The sequence below is a fragment of the Lolium perenne genome, chromosome 1 (assembly GCF_019359855.2).
Source record: "Lolium perenne isolate Kyuss_39 chromosome 1, Kyuss_2.0, whole genome shotgun sequence".
Lineage (NCBI taxonomy): Eukaryota > Viridiplantae > Streptophyta > Magnoliopsida > Poales > Poaceae > Lolium > Lolium perenne.
Genome location: NC_067244.2, coordinates 102,728,117 through 102,747,667, shown reverse-complemented (window position 1 = coordinate 102,747,667; position 19,551 = coordinate 102,728,117).

The following is a 19,551-nucleotide window of genomic DNA, read 5'->3' as shown; positions in this document are numbered from 1 at the left end:
AGACCGGCCAGCCCGGTCCACAGCCCGGTTGACCGGATTCCAGACCGGACCAGTCCGAGTCTGTCTCGACCAGATCTATTCTGGGTCGGTTTTCTTTGTATCTTTTCGACCAGAACTCGTCCCGGACGCCTATATAAGTGCCTTGGACGACCCCCTAGCTGCTTTAGACCACGTTTAAGATAAACCCTAGTTCATAGTTGTTTGCTAAGCAAAACTATTGTTCCCCAACTCTCCAATTCGTTGCGATCTGGAGTTTTATGCTACTGAAAGTTTGTGTGATCTGCTGTTCCATTGGGGATTAGAAGATTGCAATCTACCGCTTCGTGGTCGGCGGCTACGTGCGCAAGTGTGTGGAGTTGCGAATATCTTGCAGGGTTGAGAGCTGTTGCATTGGCATCAGGAATCAATCGAGAGACTTCGTCGGCGTCATACAAGTTATCCTCCTCATCATCATCGATTCCATCCGCTGCTACCATCGTGTGTTCATCACCACCGTCGCTTACTGAGAAGATCGGGACACCCCTTATCAACGTGTATCATCCCTCCGGGGGTACGGCGCTGCCGTTTATCTATATTATCCGCTGCGAAGGTTCTTGTGTTCATCAAGGATTATCTATGATGAGGTCTAAGACCCCGTGTGTGGCCCGATCTCGCGGATTGACTTCGAAACCAAGGGGGAAGATGGTAAAACGCGAGGAACACGAAGAACACGGCGATGAACACGAGGAACTCCGAGACTCACGCACACACACACCCCGATACACCCGATGCTTACCTCCGTGGCTCGATGGACCACGCCAATAGAATCTCCGAGGAAGAGACACGCGGTAGAATTCCCCGGGGAGAGATTGGGATTGGAGAAGAAGAGCTTGGTGAGGGAGAGAGAGTATCTTGTACTAGAATCTCACTCAACAAGTTCCAAATCAACAACCAAGGTGCCTTGATTACAGAGGGATGATACCCAAGGGAGACTAAGCTCAAATATAGGTTTGAGTTCAAAACAAGTCTAAAGAAGTAAGGGGGGTGTCTTGGGTCTATATATAGGCCTACAAGACAACACATGGCGAAAAGGTACATAAGTGGGTAACTTAGGCAGCTTGGTGGGTAGTTCCCGTCGGATCCGGTCTGGGGCCGGTCAGACCGGGCCTGGGACCGGGCGGTCCGGTTGTGGAGCCGGTCGACCGGTCGCCAACCGGGCAGGTCGGTCTGGGGCCCGGTCGGCCCGGACTCTGGGCCGGCTGGGCCTCCTCCTCCCTCTTCCTTCTTCTCTTCTTCTTCTTCCTTCTTCCTTCTTCCTTGCACCATGATGAATGGCTCCTCTTCCCTTCCCTCGCTTCCTTGCACCATGGGTGTTCCTCCTCTCCGGTTCCTCGATGATTCTTGTACCTAATGATATGTAGCACACCGATATGAGGTAGCATTCCATTCAAGGTATTGACGAGGTCGAGTATCGAGAGGAAGGAGTTCACCTTGTCACGTGTAGCGTGGTTTAGGGTTGAAGGTCCACTTGGGGGACTCTTTGGCCATGGTGTAGCGTCGACACTAGGCGGGGTTGCACTTGATGGTCTTGGTGTAGTGACGTCGGTGACCGGGGCTACATCATCTCCCCCCCCTTGGGGAAGAGTCGTCCTCGACTCTTGTTCCTCCTCATCGAAGAGGTAGTCCATGACGGTTGTCCCATGTAGAGTTGGGTAGTCGCGGTCGAAGAAGAACTTGGAGAAAAACCACTTGCGAAGGGAAAGCTCCAAGAGGCATTTGGCAAAAATGGGAACCAAAAGAGTGTGGGTGTATCCAACATGTGGAAGGGCAAAAATTTGTGCATGTAAGAGTTGTATGGTGTCAAAAATGTGTGGTGTAGTATTGTCCCAAACAAGTGGAACAAACAAAAGGCAAGTGTCGGCGGCAAAATTTGGGGCAAAATTGTTATGTGCAATGGCAAAGCGACGGAGACTTCGAACTTGGGAGAGTATGGTTGGCTTGAGCCGAGTATGAGTGTCCTCAAGTGTGAAAGAATCCAATGCAATTGCCAAAGATGAAATGAGAAATCCAAAGAAGAACAACTTTATGAGTGACATGTGGCACAAGATGCATAAGGTGTCTCTCACATGTATGACATGGTCCTTGAGATTCTTGGAGTGTATGATGATAACATCAAGACATACAACAATCATTGTGCCAACAAGATGTTTCAAGATAGTTTGCAAAAGAGGCCAAAGAGGGGACGAGGCCTTGGGCCAAACCGGAAACTCGACAAGGCAAGTCGGAAACACACGAGGGCGAAGGCTTGTGGGAACATACCCTTTGGTGTGATTCCCGCGGGTGAGGTCCTTGTTGGGGTAGCTCTCAATTGCGCGTTTCGTGAGCTCATGCTCCGTAGCGGTGGAAGTTGATGGTCGGGTACCTACACATGGAATGAGCAAAACAAAGAGCGTATGTGCATGGTAGAGGAACACATCATCCATCATGATGTTCCAAGACTTGTGCACATCACCATTAGTGTCAAGCAAGATGGTATGAAATGCATGGCGATAGCGCAAATGGCATGAAGGTGCATGTGTGACATATGGAAACTCATGATCATCAAAAAGTGAGAAGGCTATGGGGGCCATCTCGTGGACAATGAAATAAGCATTCTTGCATACCAAGCATAAGAAAGAGCACTTGTTCGCAATCTTGGATGCAAGGATCATGGAATAGTGTAAACATTTGGGGCAAAGCATGCGGAAACTAATTTCATCCTTGTCATTATCATTGCAAGCAATACATGGTAGAGAGCAAGTGGTCGACATATTGCAAGCAATGGTAGAAAAATTGAAGCTCTCATAGCATGGCATGTTGATGGTATCACAAGCACTCATTTCCACATCATCAACAAGCAAAGCATCACACGGGAAAATGAAAGTAGCATGTGAAGTAGCAAATGGATCATCGAGTTCATGCATGCACTCATAAGTCATCATGTCCACTAGTGGGATCATGGCATCACCAACGCCTATGTTGTTACCTTTGTAGGCCGACTCATTTGAAGTAGGTGTGGTGGGAGTAGGAGGAACCATGTGGTCGACATGTCCATCTTGGAGCAAGCATGGTGAGATATCATCATCGTCATGCACCATGTACATCTTCTCCATGATCGGGAACTCGTCCTCCGTGGAACCTAGAGCAACATAAGAAGACACAATAGAGGGAGAGGTTAATGTGTTAGCAAATGCGATGTCCTCCATGGACCTATCATCTACCTCTCTCAACTCACTTAGTGTATCACTCATGTCCTCCAAATGGAAGCACTCAAACTCACATATGGGGTGGAAGTCGCTCAACTCACTATCACTCTCACTCAAGTGGGCTAAGTGGCTCTCATTCTCACATGGGATTGGTACCAACTCATCAATGAAGCATAGGGGAGTAGGCTCGACTTTCTCATCTCCATGCGCCTCCTTGGTTGAAGGGAAATTCCCATGCTCAACCATCTCAACTCCATGCGCCTCCGTAGGTGAAGGGAGAATCCCATGCTCACCATGCTCAACTCCATCGCCTCCCAAGTCATCCTCAAGCGGTGGCGTCGTGGTGTAGTAGAGAGCTAGGCTCGGATCCACATCAACCTTGAGTTGACCTTGGCGATCTTCATCTTGAAGTGTGGGCGCGATAGGCATTTTGGAGACTTGTGCATTGAGCTCGTCGAAGTAGAGCTTCTTGGCGCTTGGCGTTGTGCATTGCCATGCCACGTGACCCTTGGCCTTGCACACCTCACATAGGAGATTGGGACATTCCCGTGGAGGGTGGTCTTGTTGCTTGCACTTGTAGCATCGGAGTCCATAGGCATGTGACGAGGTAGGGGCCATTGTGGTGGTGGCGCAAGAGGTAGAAGTCGCCTCATGAGGAAGGTATGCGCGATGTGCACTTGTCGTCCTTGTAGTGGTGGACACCCTATCATGGTGTTTGTCGCCTTCATGTCGAGGCTCTCGTCTTGGGGCATCATCACCATGGCTTGAGTGGTGTCGTCGAAGACTCGTGGAAAATGTTGGTCGATGGCGATCATGAAGTGGCTTGTGGCGGCGCAGCTCATGTGGTGACGTATGTCGATGACGGTCCTTGCCATGCCTAGATGATGGCTCGTGCGACTTGGCATGTTGATTGCGGCGCCTTGTCGAGCTTGGAGAAGAGTGTCGATGACGATCATGTTGGGGACGCTCTTGTTGCTCCATATGATGTACGTGAGGTCGACGATCTTGTGCATAAGCACTCTCATGGTGGCGCCTCGTGGAGCTCGAAGAAGTGTGTCGATGGCGATCATGGTGGGGACGCTCTTGATGATCCATATGATGGTGCCATCGTGGAGGTCCTCCATCTTCATATGTAGCTCCAATGGCCAAGTGGTGGTACTTGGGAGCATCGTCGTTGCTCCTTGTGGAGACTAGGTGAGGTTCCGCCATGGTGTCGATGTTGTAGACGTGGCGTTGCTCCACCAAGTCGTCGATGTCGTAGTCGTGGCGTTGCTCCACCATGTCGTCCATGCTTGAGGAGCCATTGTCGATGTAGAGCTCCTCGATGTCGGTCATGTCGGTGATGCTCGCGGAGCTAAAGTCGGTGTAGAGCTCCTCGATGTCGGTCATGTTGGCGATGCTCGCGGAGCCATAGTCGGTGTCGAGCTCCACATGTTCCTCCACATCCGCGGTGCTTGAAGAGGTATCCTCCTCGAAGTGCTCCGTGTACTCCTCCGTATCTTCTTCGTCGCTATACATGTTAGCATGACAAGATCTATATGGTGTATGTTAGTGGAAGGAGACTACCTCGCACTCTTACCAAGGTAAGATAGTATTGAGGCAATCCACCAAACCGAAAGCAAGATCAAGTGTATCGGGAACACACGCAAAACCACACGCAAAAGCTAGCAAATATGGTGTTAGGCGAGTGTTGTGGAAAGCCAAAAGACGAAATCTGAAATCAAGTTTGTTGTTAAGAGTGGGTGAAGTCCAACGAAATCAAATGTCAAAGCGATGATCACTAGAAACACGGAAAAGATATGGAACACACACACGAGATGAACGGGGTTAGTGCGACCAAGGAATGAGCGGAAAAGTGTATGAAGCCCTTAATCAAGGGTGCTCGGTGTCACACTAACACAAGAAGAGATCAAAGCTTGGTTGCAAACGAAGAGACAACAAGATTTACACGCGGCCTCTCTTCTCTTTTTCTCTCTTTTGCTTAAAAGCTTTTCCCTCTTTTGTATTTGGTGGCACTTGCACTCTTTTGTGTCTATGGTGGCGCTTTGTACACTTTGGTATGTATGATGGCACTATGCACACGTGTGCTCTTTTTCTATTTTGGCGGCTTTTTCTCGCACTATGTTAGCGTTAGCTCGCTTTTGCTATCTTGCCACACGAGTTTTGCTTAGAAGCTTTACTCCACACGACACACACACCTCACAATCGGGGCCACGTGCAATGTCTCGCAACACTCGATAAGCAATGCTCGTAGGATAGATCGCAAAAGGAAGAGGGGCTACAAGGTGGGGAGCAAGTTATACCTAGATGAAAAGTTAGGCGGTGTCGGAACACACAACTTGCGATGATGGTGTCGTAGTTGCGCCGGAGTCCGGGGTGCCGAAGGTGTCGCCGCGGTGTTGATGTAGACGCGGAAGCTCGATGGACAATCCTTGCACTCCAAAACGGAAACCAGGCAAAATAAGTCAATGCCCGAAAATTTGGGTCACGACGAGCGATCGAAGGTGTCAAAATTTTGGAGTCGGAAAATTTCGGAAATGGTGTCAAAATTAGAGTTAAGATGAAAGGGGGTAACTGTGAAAGTTTGGGGTCAAACGGGCGCCGGAAAGTTGTCACAATTTGGATCAAAAAGTGGAGTCAAAATGGGCGAAAACTGGGTCAAACCCGGTCCAGAACCCGGTCAAACCGGACCTGGGACCGGCCGGCCCGGTCCAGAACCGGATCTGGAACCGGATGGGCCCCTGGACTTGGTCCGGATGGCACCGGTCTGAGCCCCGGTTGTAGACCGGACGGCCCGGTCAGAAATCCGGTTGACCGGCCAAGGCGATTTCTGCGCGAAGTGGAGGGAGGCGTGGAGCAGCTCGAGCGGAAGTTGAGATTGCTGGGGAAATCAAGGCGCGCGAGGCCAGGGGCGGATGAGGAGCTTGGCCGCACGGGGGAAACCAGGCGTGGGCGGTGGGCCGTTGCGTGGAGGCAGGCGCGCGCGTGGTGCTGGCGCGGGGCGAGCGCGGCTCGAAGGCCGGAGCGAGTTTGGGCGCTGGTGGTGGCGTGCGTGCAGGGAGTGGGGCGAGCGTGGGCGTTCGGCCAGGAGGCGGCGGGCTCGGGCGGGTCTGAGGCCGAGCGCTGCTGCTCGAGCGGGAGCAGGGGCGGGGCCTGGTGGCCGGCCCGGAGGCGCGCGCGGGGCAGGCAGCGTGCGCGCGGTGGAGGCCTGGCCTGGCGGCGCGGCAGCGTGGGCTTGGCCTGGTGCGGCACGGAGGGAGCAGGGCCAGGGGCCAGAGGCGGCGGGTGCGGAGGTGGACCAGGCGGCGGTGGTCAACGCGGGCACGCGGAGGTCGATCGAGCACGAACACGCCTGGGATTCTTCCCTGTTCTTGAGCAAAACTGAACCAAAACTCCTCAGATTTGCTTGAAATTGGACGAAATTGATGGGGAAAAGATGGGGAAAACGTAGATCAATCACTCCAACATCAAATCCATGGACCAAAACCACTCAAAACACAACAAAATCGCAGATCCGTCCAAAGGCAAATTAGGGCTATTTTTTGGGGATTTTTGGGGAAAATTTTCAGAGACGAAATTGGATGGGTGGGGGGTCAAATCCGCGGAAACCAAAGGCTGCTGATACCATATGATGAGGTCTAAGACCCCGTGTGTGGCCCGATCTCGCGGATTGACTTCGAAACCAAGGGGGAAGATGGGAAAACGCGAGGAACACGAAGAACACGGCGATGAACACGAGGAACTCCGAGACTCACGCACACACACACCCCGATACACCCGATGCTTACCTCCGTGGCTCGATGGACCACGCCAATAGAATCTCCGAGGAAGAGACACGCGGTAGAATTCCCCGGGGAGAGATTGGGATTGGAGAAGAAGAGCTTGGTGAGGGAGAGAGAGTATCTTGTACTAGAATCTCACTCAACAAGTTCCAAATCAACAACCAAGGTGCCTTGATTACAGAGGGATGATACCCAAGGGAGACTAAGCTCAAATATAGGTTTGAGTTCAAAACAAGTCTAAAGAAGTAAGGGGGGTGTCTTGGGTCTATATATAGGCCTACAAGACAACACATGGCGAAAAGGTACATAAGTGGGTAACTTAGGCAGCTTGGTGGGTAGTTCCCGTCGGATCCGGTCTGGGGCCGGTCAGACCGGGCCTGGGACCGGGCGGTCCGGTTGTGGAGCCGGTCGACCGGTCGCCAACCGGGCAGGTCGGTCTGGGGCCCGGTCGGACCGGACTCTGGGCCGGCTGGGCCTCCTCCTCCCTCTTCCTTCTTCTCTTCTTCTTCTTCCTTCTTCCTTCTTCCTTGCACCATGATGAATGGCTCCTCTTCCCTTCCCTCGCTTCCTTGCACCATGGGTGTTCCTCCTCTCCGGTTCCTCGATGATTCTTGTACCTAATGATATGTAGCACACCGATATGAGGTAGCATTCCATTCAAGGTATTGACGAGGTCGAGTATCGAGAGGAAGGAGTTCACCTTGTCACGTGTAGCGTGGTTTAGGGTTGAAGGTCCACTTGGGGGACTCTTTGGCCATGGTGTAGCGTCGACACTAGGCGGGGTTGCACTTGATGGTCTTGGTGTAGCGACGTCGGTGACCGGGGCTACATCAATCTAGCTTTTGGTTTGAGGCGTATCGTTCATCGATCCGTTGCTTGCTGGATTCGTTCCCTCTTCTCCAGGCTGCGTTCATCGCGTTGTTGGGAGGTTTCTCTACCCCAGGTTCTCGCTGTGAAAGATCGGGCATCAACTTAGGTGGATTGGCTTGGATTCACCGTATCATGTGGTATCAGCTTTCTGGGTTGCTCACGGCGAGGTGTTGTTGATCGATCTCTTTGATCGGTTTGCATCGGAGAAGATTAGCTCTAAGATCGGAGGAGTTTGGCTCTCGGTCGAAGGAGGTTGGTTGGAGGAAGTTTGGTGTTGTTTGGTGAAGTTTGGAGGTCATCCATGGCTGTTTCGGAGGTCAAAATCGCGAAAAATCGCGACCAGGATCGGGAAGAAGACGAAATTTCGCGACCAGGAAAAACTTCGTATGAAATCCGGTCAACCGGGCCAGTGACCGGGCTGCCTGGCGTAGAACCCGGTCAACCGGGCGGCAAACCGGGAAGTTCGCAAAAATTCGTCCGGTTGTGTTCCGGTGCGATGCATCCGGTTGGCGACCGGTCAACCGGGCCCGTGACCGGGCAGGCCGGTCTGGAGGCCGGTCCAACCGGGCCCTGGGCCGGGACGGCGTCTGTTCCTGCGGTTTTTCCTCCGGCGGTTTCTCCTGTTGCTGCGGTGGATTCTCCGGTGATGCGGGCTCATGCTGTTGATGATGTTACTCCAATGATTGGTGTTGAAGCACATAGGAGTGACGATGTATATCATGACTACCTCGGTATGCGAATAGGTATCAAGTTTGACGCATCGCAAATCAAATGGCGGTTGGCTAGTTCTGCGACACCGACGGAATTTCAGCTTTGGGAATCACACATTGAAGGTGGGTTTGCGAGATGCAAGGAGTTTGATGGTTCGTTTGGTGGCCAGACGGAATTCGCTATTGCATACAGGCGTGTTGATGATGTTGTGTCTAGTTGGTACCGTAATGCTCTCATCGTTCAGGGTATCGTTGGTCTACGGTCTAGCTGGGCAGATTTCAAGCGGTTTCTGCGTGATACTTTTAAGTGTGCACGTTTGAGTAAGCCGGTGGTGTGCTCTAACACTACCGTGGAGGAGGTTGTTCCAGTATCGACGGTCACTGAGGAGAGGAAACCTGGCTCTGATACCAAGAGCACTACTGTGACTGTTGAGGAGGATGTACCATTGAGCGGGCTGAATATGCAACTCAAGAGGGTACAAGGTGATGCTTGCAAGACAGTTGACAAGGGTCAGCGGTGGAGTTTGTTTCAGACTCAGTGCTATATCAAGGGCAAGGCTTGCAAGTTGATGGTTGATGGTGGAAGCTGTACTAATGGCATTAGCAAGGCGATGGTGGCAGCGTTGGGGTTGTCTACATGGCGTCTTCCTGAACCTAAACGTCTTGAGTGGTTGAATAGCTGTGGTATGCTAAAGATTACTCACAAGGTGCGTGTGCCATTTACAGTTGATGATTATGTTGATGAGATCGATTGCGATGTGTTGCCATTGGAGGTGTGCGGATTGCTACTTGGGCGTCCTTGGCAGTATGATCGCAATGTGACACATGCTGGGCGAGCAAATACATATTCTTTTATGCATGGTGGCAAACAGCGGACTTTGAAGCCTATGGGTGATGATCATATCAAGTCCGATGTGGAGTTAGTGGTGCGTAAGGAGAAGTTGCACAAGCCTAAAGTGCAGCATAAGGTGCATGATGTTCCGACCATTGATATTGGTGTTGTTTCAGCCAAGCCTGTAGATGACAAGACAGTTCTTGTTGGTGACAAGCCGGATGAAGCTACACTTATTGTTGATGTGGAAGTTGCAGCATGTGCTACAGTTCCAGTTTGTGTTGATGCTAGTATACAGACTGATGATGTTTGTGCTGATGGTGATTCAGTACATGTGGCGCAGATGCGCGTGGGAGGAGTGGGAGGCGAGCGCGTCAGTGGAGACAGTGGGCAGCGGCATTACCATGCTAGGAGTACCGCAGTCCAGTTTTCCGCGACACCGCAGATGCATCGAGGCAAGGATGGACGTGTGAGACATTTATGTGGCCCAGGAATTACACATCTTGTGCAGGGTCATGTGCAGCGACACAAGGGTCCATCAAAACCTCGCAAAACGAAGGAGTTGGCGCCGAAGTCCAAGCTCATATGGAGAAGAAAGGAGGCGCCAAGTGCTGTGTCAAGTCAAGCAGGCCGCGAGGGAGGATGTGGTGTGGAAGGCAAGCAAGACTTGAAGACGGCGAGGACGTGTCATGTTCATATCACGTCACCTTTTTCAGAAGACCCTCACGCGTTGGGGACAACGCTTCTTGAAGGGGGGGAGGATGATATGGGCATGGAGGCCTATGTGGAGCCTAGATTTAGGACTCCACCAGCTTAGTTATCTTATTTTATGTCTATGGTCATATGTGGGCCAATTAGGGTTTTTAATAATTTGAGTCAGTTTGGTTTGGGCCTGTCCAAACCAAGGTAGAGAGGCCCACTAGGGCTGGCCGGCCACCCCACCTCTCATATAAGTGGAGGCACGGCTAGGGTTTAGGATAGAACAAGTTTAGTCTCAAGATTAGGGTTTTCCCCATTGCGTGTGTTCACGTGTATCATCCCTCCGGGGGTACGGCGCTGCCGTTTATCTATATTATCCGCTGCGAAGGTTCTTGTGTTCATCAAGGATTATCTAGCTTTTGGTTTGAGGCGTATCGTTCATCGATCCGTTGCTTGCTGGATTCGTTCCCTCTTCTCCAGGCTGCGTTCATCGCGTTGTTGGGAGGTTTCTCTACCCCAGGTTCTCGCTGTGAAAGATCGGGCATCAACTTAGGTGGATTGGCTTGGATTCACCGTATCACATATGCACCATGGACCGATAGCATGGATTTCGTTCTAGGATTGCCTCGCACCAAGCATGGTCATGATTCCATATTTGTGGTAGTTGATAGATTCTCTAAGATGGCTCATTTCATACCTTGCCATAAGAGCGACGATGCTTCACACATTGCTTCATTGTTTTTCAGGGAAATTGTTCGCCTACACGGAATACCGGCAAGCATTGTGTCGGATCGAGACGTCAAGTTCATGAGCTATCTATGGAAGTCGCTCATGGCAAAGTTTGGAGTGAAGCTCTTATTCTCATCATCCTCGCACCCGCAAACGGACGGCCAAACGGAAGTGGTCAATCGAAGCCTCTCCACTCTCCTACGCATCCTAGTGAAGAAGAACTTGAAGTCATGGGAGGAGTGCCTTCCTCACGCGGAGTTCGCCTACAACCGCGCCAAGCACAAGACAACATCTAGGAGCCCCTTCATGGTCGTCTACGGCTTCGAACCTTACACGGCACTCGACATACTTCCACTCCCCCTTCATGAGCGGACCAACATGGACTTCGACAAGCGCACCGCCGCCATGAAGAAACTACATGAAGAAACAAGAGCGACCATACAAGAACATGTGCTTCGTCAAGCAAACCGCATCAACGCCAAGAAGAAGGAACAAATATTTCAAGAAGGAGACCTTGTTTGGATCCACCTCCGGAAGGAAAGGTTCCCTCATGAGCGCAACTCCAAGCTCAAGCCAAGAGGAGATGGCCCCTTCAAGGTCCTCAAGCGCATCAACAACAACGCTTACGTCATCGACATCCCGACATCCAAGTACTTGGTGAGCAACATGTTCTGATGAGGACATCCCATCTATGTATACAACCGCTGTACCTACAGCCACAAAAATACAAGGACCAATCACTAGAGCTCGTGCCAAGCAACTTAACTATCAGGTACTTTCGTTTCTTTGAACTATTCCTCATATATATGAGAATATGATGCTGCCTAAATCAGATGTGTTTGTTACTCTTAGGAATGATGGTCCTAGCAAGGATGAGGAGGACAAGCATTGGAGCATGATCACGCATGGAGGAGATGGCAGCAAGCAGTTGAGGATTGAAGATGACGCCGCAAGTAGAGATTTCAGAACATTGAAGCCACCATAATGGAGCAATGATGCTTGGACGAATTCTACAAGTTTCCCCATCATAAAATTCGTCCAAAGAGTATTAATGGTGCTGCGTCACCTTATTTAATGGGCCAGGCCCATGTATTTTCGGATTAGGTATTTTAGGGGATTTTAAGAGGCCATATAAGTGGAGGAAGGCCCATTTAGGGGTGTTTTTGGCCAACCCTAGCTGGTTGGACGAAAATCCCTTCACTTCCCCCATATATATCCCTCTGTAGCCGTCATTAGAGCTTGGATTTTGATTAGACTAAAAGTTAGCCATTGCTGCAACTCTCGTGTACTTCTTTTGAGGCCAACACCCAGAACAAGACCGACTATTCGGAATCCCACCTTTTCAATAAAGCTTTCATCTATATCCGCAATATTCCGATTGCAATATTAGTTCTTACTTGTTCTCGATTCAGGTAGGAATTAAGACCCTCGCTGGTCAGGCTGATCGTGCTTCCGCAAGATCAGTAACTCCCGGAGATTGTCCTAGCGATTGCATTGGCGCACGAGCTTTGCACGTGTAGTCGGATCGTCAAGCACGAACTCCACCAACAAATCGATTTATCCCCATCTCATCGAAAGATCTGACACCTTTGCCCTGTCACGTTCAACGTCTCGGACTTGTCACCCTATCATGGAGATGAAGAGGTGCAAGAGTCGAGGTCGACTCTTTCCCAAGGGGGGGAGATGATGTAGCCCCGCTCACCGACGACGCTACACCAAGACCAACAAGTCCCCCAAGTGGACCAATGACGCGAGCTCGAGTTAAAGCTCTACATGATGAGGTGAACTCGCTCCTCACCACCCTAGATCTCGGTACCCCTTTGGACGGAATGCTACCTCATGCCGATGTGCTATGTGTCATTAGGTACAAGGCGCATCAAGACCCCGGAGAGGAGGATACACCATGGTCAAGGGAAGGAGAGGAGCCGCGGGACATGGAGATGATCACGAAGCTGAACTCGACGTCGCTCGAAGCGCTCAAAGGAAGAGAAGGGAGCTGGCCGGCCTAGGACCCGGTCAGACCGGCCCCACAACCGGGCCATCCGGTCCCAGACCCGGTCAACCGGGCGCCCAACCGGATTCCCTACATCGTACCGGAAGGAAACCGGAAAACCTCGCAAGTTCCCGGTTGGCGCCCGGTCGACCGGACCCAGGACCGGACCACCCGGTCATAGGCCCGGTCTGACCGGATTCCAAACCGGATTTGACGGGAATGCTCCACCAAACTGCCTAAGTTATCCATTCGCGTACCTTTTCGCCCTTGCTGGCCATGTATGCCTGGACCCTTCCTTTACCCCTTAGACTTGCATTAGGCTTAAACATAACTTTGAGATTAGTCTCCCTAGGGTTATCATCCCTCTGTAATCAAGGCATCCTGGTTGTTAATTTGGATATTGTTGAGTGAGATTCTAGTACAAGCTACTCTCTCTCCCTCATCAATCTCTTCTTCTCCAACCCCAATCTCTCACCGGGAATTCTGCCGCGTGCCTCTTCCGGGTGATTCTATTGGCGTGGTCCATCGAGCCACGGAGGTAAGTATCAGGTGTATCGGGTTGGTGTGCGTGTGTGAGTACCGGCGTTCTTCGTGTTCTTCGTGTTCCTCGCGTTCTCCCACCTCTTCCCTTGGTTTTCGGTGTCAAATCGCGAGATCGGGCCACTCCCGGGATCTTAGATCTCACCAATTCTAGTACAAGCTACTCTCTCTCCCTCACCAATCTCTTCTTCTCCAACAACAATCTCTCACCGGGAATTCTACCGTGTGCCTCTTCCGGGTGATTCTATTGGCGTGGTCCATCGAGCCACGGGGGTAAGTATCGGGTGTATCGGGTTGGTGTGCGTGCATGAGTATCGGTGTTCTTCGTGTTCTTCGTGTTCCTCGCGTCCTCTCACCTTTTCCCCTTGGATTTTGGGTCAAACCGCGAGATCGGGCCAATCCCTAGATCTCAGATCTCATCATATGGTATCAGCAGCTCTTGGTTACAGCGATTTTGACCCTCCACCCACCCGATTTCGTTTATAGAAAATTTTCCACAAAATCCCCAAAAATAGCCCCCAGACCGGACCAGCCGGCCCAGCACCCGGCCGACCGGGCGCCAACCGGACCAGCCGGTCCAGAGACCGGTCAAACCGGCCCCTAGACCGGGCGCCCCTCCGCGCCCTCCTCCGAGCTCGATTTCGGCTACCACCACCACCACCACCACCATCATCATCGCAGGTATAACTTGCAGTTTTCCCTTGTAGCCCTCTTCCTTTTGCGATCTATCCTATCGAGCATTGCTTGTTTAGTGTTGCGAGACATTGCACGTGGCCCCGATTGTGAGGTGTGTGTGTAGTGTGGAGTAAAGCTTCCAAGCAAACACTCGTGTGGCAAGATAGCAAAAGCGAGGCTAACGCTAACATAGTGCGTGAAAAAGCCCCAAAACTACAAAAAGAGTGCAAGTAGCACCATACATCCATACATACAAAAGAGTGCAAGTGCCACCATAGATACAAAAGAGTGCAAGTGCCACCGTATACAAAAGAGTCATAAGCTTTTAAGCAAACGAGAGAAGAGAAGAGAGGCCGCGTGCGAATCTTGTTGTCTCTTCATTTGCAACCAAAGCTTTGCCTCTCCTTGTGTTAGTGTGACACCAAGCACCTTTACATATTGCTTAGATTTAAGCTCCATAATTATTGCTTAGATTGTATCTACAAGTTGTTTGCACATATTGCTGTCCGGAACCCGAGGCCCCAAAGTGACAGAAATTGGGACAACCGGAGTGGAAGGCTGTGATATGAGGATCACATGTTTTCACCAAGTGTTAATGCTTTGCTCCGGTGCTCTATTAAAAGGAGTACCTTAATAGCCAGTAGATTCCCTTGAGGCCCGGCTGCCGCCGGCTGGTAGGACAAAAGATGTTGTGCAAGTTTCTCATTGCGAGCACGTATGACTATGATGCGGGGTGGCCTTCGGTCACTTCCACACCAAGACCAACAAGTCCCCCAAGTGGACCAATGACGCGAGCCCGAGTTAAAGCTCTTCATGATGAGGTGAACTCGCTCCTTACCACCCTTGATCTCGGTACCCCTTTGGATGGATTACTACCTCATGCCGACGTGCTATGTGTCATTAGGTACAAGGAGCATCAAGATCACGGAGAGGAGGACACACCATGGTCAAAGGGAGGAGAGGAGCAGCTGGACGTGAAGATGGACATGGAGCTGGACCGGAAGTCGCCCGAAGAGCACAACGAAGAGAAGTTGGCCGGCCGGTCCAGAACCCGGTCTGACCGGCCCCCTGACCGGGTCACCCGGTCCAAACCGGGATTTCCGCTTGTGCCATCCGGGCACTATCCCGGGGCTCCGGAACCCCGTCCGGTTGCCGCCCGGTCCAGGGCCCGGTCTGGACCGGCCTGCCCGGTCCCAGGCCCGGTCTGACCGGCCTCCTTACCGGCCTGCACGACTTAAGTCACCAAATCGGCCCGAACTTGTTTCACTTGCACCTTTTCGGCCCGTGACGCCTTGTAAGACTATATAAGCACCCAAGACGCCCCTTCACCTCTTTAGACTTGTTTTGAACTCAAACCTACCTTTGAGCTTAGTCTCCTTTGGGTATCATCCCTCTGTAATCAAGGCACCTTGGTTGTTGACTTTGATCTTGTTGAGTGAGATTCTAGTACAAGTTACTCTCTCTCCCTCACCAAGCTCTTCCTCTCCAACCCCAATCTCTCTCCGGGAATTCTGCCACGTGCCTCTTCCTCGGAGATTCTATTGGCGTGGTCCATCGAGCCACGGAGGTAAGCATCGGGTGTATCGGGTAGGTGTGCGTGCGTGAGTCTCGGAGTTCCTCGTGTTCGTCGTGTTCTTCGTGTTCCTCGCGTTCTTCCATCTTACCCCTTGGTTTCGAAGTCAATCCGCGAGATCGGGCCACACACGGGGTCTTAGACCTCATCATATGGTATCAGCAGCTCTTGGTTACCGTGGATTTGACCTTCCACCCACTCGATTTCGTTCCTAGAAAATTTTCCAAAAAATCCCCAAAAATAGCCCCAAATTGCCTCTTGACCGATCTGTGATTTGGTTGCGTTTTGAGTGGTTTTGGTCCATGGATTCGGTGTTGTTGTGCTTGATCTACTATTTCCCCACTTTCTAGCCTCCAATTCCATCGTTTCCCTTCGATTTGGTCAATTTGGCTTGGTTTGACTCAAGAACAGGAGAGAGAAATCGCGCTGTCCGGTTGAGCATCCGGTCAAACGGGCTGCAGACCGGCCGGGCCAGCCCAGAACCCGGTCGACCGGCCGTGTGACCGGCCAGGCCGGCCCCAGGTCCGGTCCAACCGGGCCCCAGACCGGGCGCCTCTTCGCGCCCCTCTTCGACCTCGTTTTCCGGCGATAACCACCACCACCACCGCCACCATCGCAGGTATAACTTGCAGCTTTCACCTTGTAACCCCTCTTCCTTTTGCGATCTATCCCATTGAGCATTGCTTGTCTAGTGTTGCCAGACATTGCACGTGGCCCCGCATTGTGAGGTGTGTGTGTCGCGTTGAGTAAGGCATCCAAGCAAACACTCATGTGGCAAGATAGCAAAAGCGAGGCTAACGCTAATATAGTGCGTGAAAAAGCCCCAAAAACACAAAAAGAGTGCGAGTAGCACCATACATCCATACATCCATACGTCCATACATACAAAAGTGTTCACGTGCCACCAAAGATACAAACGAGTGCAAGTGCCACTATATACAAAAGAGAAAAAGCTTTTAAGCAAAGAGAGATAGGAGAAGAGAGGCCGCGTGTGAATCTTGTTGTCTCTTCCTTTGCAACCGAAGCTTTGGCTCTCCTTGTGTTAGTGTGACACCGAGCACTTATACATACACTTTTCCGCTCATTTTTGGTTGCACTAACCCCGCTTATCTCGTGTGTGTATTCCACAACTTTTTCCGTGTTTATAGTGATCTTCACATTGACATTTGGATTTTTGGACCTCACCCACTTTTAACAACATACTCGATCTTGGATTTGTCTTTTGGCTTTCCACAACACTCGCCTAACACCATATTTGCTAGCTTTTGCGTGTGGTTTTGCGTGTGTTCCCGATACACTTGATCTTGCTTTCGGCTTGGTGGATTGCCTCAATACTATCTTACCTTGGTAAGAGTGCGAGGTAGTCTCCTTCCACTAACATACACAACATAGTTCTTGTCTTTCCATCATGGATAGGAACGGAGATACCAATAGGGATGAAGAGATCCTCCGCAACACCGAGAGGTTGGCTACTCAACACAACCTATGGTCGCAACGACAAGAGTTCAAGGAGCAACTCACCCTCTTCGAGACGAGCATCGATGAGCAATACGATGAGGTGGCTCACAACTTCTCCACCGTGAACCAAGACTTGGCTCTTCTTCGTGAAGCTACGGACAACTTGAATGGCCAAATGGAAGCCAATGATGCCAACATGGAGCGGCGCATGGATAGCCTCGAGCGCGCCATCACCAACTTGGGTCGTCATCGTCGACACCGCTCTACTTCCTCTTCATCAAGCTCGCCACAAGATTACTATTCTCATGGTGGCCTTTCGTCCTCAAGCTCCTCTTCAAGGCATGAAGACCATCATCGACCTCATCGCCCACAAGCTCGTCATGAAGACTCCCGCTCCAACTCTAGGCGTGGAGAAATACATCGCCATGCTCGCCCACATGAGCGTCCTCCACAAGACCAAGTCCTACAACAAGATCGTCACCAAGCGGCTCGCCATGCCCACCATGGGCGTGATGGCCATCCCCAAGACCAAGGTCCTCAAGATCAACCTCGGCGAGATCTCCGCCGCCACCCTCGCCATGACCAACGTGGACGAGGAGAACCACAACATGATCAAGATGAGAGACCCAACATTGAGCATCGTCCTCAACCGCGACAAGATCTTCAACCACATCCTCACCGTGAACCAAGTGAAGCAAGCGTTCATTTTCAACGCCAACCCAATGCTATGGTTGGCCGTAGAAGACCTCCTATTCCTCCTCAAGCCGCAAGAGATGAAGTCGCCCCTCCTCGTAGAAGAACCTTGGAGGATGAAGAGAACATGTTTGGAAGACTCAAGTTCACCATGCCAAAGTTCAAGGGAGAAGAAGATGCCGAGGCGTACCTCTCATGGGCACTCAAGGTTGACAAGATATTCCGCATCCACAACTACTCCGGTGCCAAGAAGGTGGCTATGGCGTCTCTTGAGTTTGAAGACTACGCCAACACTTGGTGGGAGCAAGTCCTCACTCTTCGAGAAGAGAAGGGTGAACCTCCTATTGACACTTGGGAAGACATGAAGAAAGAGATGCATGCTCGCTTTGTCCCCACGCACTACATGACCGACCTCTTCAACAAGCTCCAAAAGTTGAAACAAGGCACCAAGATCGTTGAGGAGTTCTACAAGGAGATGGAGCTCACTATGATGCGAGCCAACATCCAAGAGTCCGAGGAACAAACCATTGCTCGCTTCTTCAATGGCCTTACTTACCCCATCAAGAGGATCGTCGAGTTCCAACCCTACTCCAACATGGTTGAGTTGGTCCACCAAGCATCGAAGGCCGAGCGCCAAGTGATTGAGGACATCAAGTACTCCAAGGCCAAGACCTATTTCTCCTCCAAGCTCGCTACATCGACTCCTCCTACTACATCAACTCCTCATGCTACAAGTGCCAAGGCCGATGCATCCTCTACACCATCCAAGAAACCGACTATCCAAAGTCGCATGAAGCAAACGGTCTCCTCCACCGCCTCCTCTAAGGCATCCACGGGACCCTCTAGTGTCACTTGCTTCAAGTGTGGCACCCAAGGTCACAAATCATTTGAGTGCAAGAACACCAAGGTTATGATCACTATGGAGAATGGTGACATCGAGACGCTTGATGAGGATGAATATGAAGCCCTTGTGCAAGCCGCCGTGGAAAGTGAAGAAGCTTATGAGCAAGAAAGTGGAGAAGATCCTCTCTTATGTGAGCATGACCCAAGTCCCTCACTTGTGGTCACAAGGGTGCTAACCACACAACCTCATACTATGGAAGAACAACGGTGCAACATCTTCCAAACCCGTGCTGGAATTGGTGGCAAGTCGATCAAGGTCATCATAGATGGTGGAAGTTGCCATAACCTTGCAAGCACCGAGTTGTGTGAGAAGCTCAACCTCACTCTCCGCAAGCATCCTCACCCTTACCATATCCAATGGTTGAGTGACAAGGGCAACGTCAAGATACAACATACCGTCACCGTCACTTTCAAGATTGGACCTTATGAGGACACTATCGAGTGTGACGTGGTACCCATGACGGTGTGCCACATGTTGCTTGGCCGCCCTTGGCAATATGACAAGAAGGCTATACATGATGGACTCTCCAACACATACACCTTCAAGGTCAACGACAAGAAGTTCGAGTTGCGCCCGATGACTCCTAGCCAAATCATCGCGGATAATGCGAAGGCTTTAGCGAGGGCACAACTCCGCACCCACCATAGTGAGATAAGAGGAGAGGGAGCGACCCACCACAAAGATAGTGAGCGCCACAAGCCATATATGAGTGAGTCCAAGAGTGTCCTTCTAGCCACCAAGAGTGAGTGGAGAGAGCTCCAAGAGAACCCATCCACCATATTGCACTACGTGCTCATATGCAAGGGACCCTCATCGGCGACTAACGACTTAACCAACATTCCTCTGTCTTTGTTGTCTCTTTTGCAGGA